Consider the following 1,816-nt stretch of genomic DNA (forward strand, 5'->3'; position numbering starts at 1 on the left):
GCTTTCAAACTTAAAACATGGTTATGTTTTGTCTTATTTATTTATTTTTGTACTAAATTATTCCCATCAGAATGGAAGGGATTCCATGCAAGGGCACAGAGAATTCACTGTCATTTGCTTTCAGGTTACATTGAATTCAGTTTGAAATAAATTATGGATGATCTCTTTTGTTAGTGAGAAAGTTTATTTTTTTCTACAGCTGATGAGTCTCTCTTTCTTGGGTTTATTTTTCAAGGGTTCTACTTTCTTTAAAAATTTTCAAGTCCTATGTATTATACTCTGGATTTGCAATACATTAGTCTGGGGATTTTCAAGGAAAAACTTCATTATTCTACCGCCTTACCTATGATTTAACAAAGAAAAATTTCATAAGGTTATGAAAAGTAGAGCAGCAATAATTTCAGGAGAAATAATGCTTCATCTGGGACATCACTGGTCTAAAAATCATGCTGATAAGTCTTTATTTTCAGTCCTTTGCCTGAGAAAGTGTCCAGGTCATTTGTTCAGCAATGAGAAGTAGTGATAATTCACAAACCTCCTGATTTTAGATTATATGTAAAATTATAGTAGTCAAAACAGTAGATGCTATTAGCATTGAAGACAAAAATAACAACCCATGTAACGACAGCCCAGAAATAAATCCAAACATACAGGGCCAGTAAATTTTGAGAAGGGCACCCAAAGGACACTATGGAGGAAAAGATACTCTCTTCAATAAGTGGTGCTGGGGAAACTGGTGTTCAGATGCAGAAGAATGAAATTGGGCCCTGATCTTAAACCATACCTCCAAATCAACTCAACATGGATAAAAGATCCTTTTGTGGTGCATGGGCAAGAAGCTTGGTTCTTTATACTCAAATGTGAGATATGCCACCTTCAAGTATTATTATAATAGTGACACACTATCTGTCTGACTTGGAAAAAGAAAAAAATGTATAAAAGACTTACGCCTAAAAGCAGAAACTCTAAACTCCAAAACTCCTAAAAGAAAATCTAGTGGCAATGATTTGTTTGTTTGTTTGTTTTGCAGTTTTTGAGTGGGGCCAGGTTTGAACCCACCACCTCTAGTATATGGGGTCAATGCCCTACTCCTTTGAGCTACAGATTTTTTGGATATCACACTAAAAACACAACCCACAAAAGGAATAACAAATACATGTGACTACAGCAAACTCAAAAGCTTCTGTGCAGCCAAGGAAGCAATTGATGAAATGAAACAGAAACCCTTGGACTGGGAAAATTATGGGTAAGGTGTTAATGTCCAAAATTTATAAAGAACTCAAGCAGCTGAGTAGTAGAGAATCAAATAACCCTGTTAAAAAATGGGAGTTTTAGAAGATCTGAATAGACATTTCTCCAAAGAAAACATAAAAGGCACCAACAGATATATTAAAAAGCACTCAACAACATTAATTATGAGGAAGCTGAAAATTGAAACCACTTCGAGATGTCACCTCACACCTGTTGGGATGGCGACTATCAAAGAGTCAAATGATAATAACAGTTGTACACTGTTAGTGGGACTGTAGATTTGCATAGCTGTTACGGAGATGGTATGTAAGTTTCTGAAGAAATTAAAAATAGAACTACCATATAACCCAGAAATCCCACTTGGGTATATATACAAAAGAATTGAAATTACCACTTCATGAGTTATCTGCATTCCCATGTTCATTACTGACAATAGCCTAGATAAGGAAACAGCCTAAGCATCTACTGACCAATGACTGGGTAAACAAAGAGCAGAACGTTAACACATTCTTCTTAGTAAAGTCTATCAAGAATGGAATAAAATCCAGTGTCCTAAAAAGTTATA

At 35.2% G+C, this 1,816-nt stretch overlaps 1 non-coding gene across 1 annotated transcript; it reads left to right on the forward strand.

The window, feature by feature from the left end:
• Nucleotides 1–812: 812 nt before the first annotated feature.
• Nucleotides 813–916, forward strand: LOC111724241. Its single transcript, XR_002772572.1, has one exon. It is a non-coding gene; the product is annotated as a small nucleolar RNA U13 (small nucleolar RNA).
• The last annotated feature ends 900 nt before the right edge of the window (nt 917–1,816 follow it).

This window comes from Otolemur garnettii, unplaced genomic scaffold (genome assembly GCF_000181295.1).
Source record: "Otolemur garnettii isolate 467f Iridium unplaced genomic scaffold, OtoGar3 scaffold00020, whole genome shotgun sequence".
Classification (NCBI taxonomy): Eukaryota; Metazoa; Chordata; class Mammalia; order Primates; family Galagidae; genus Otolemur; species Otolemur garnettii.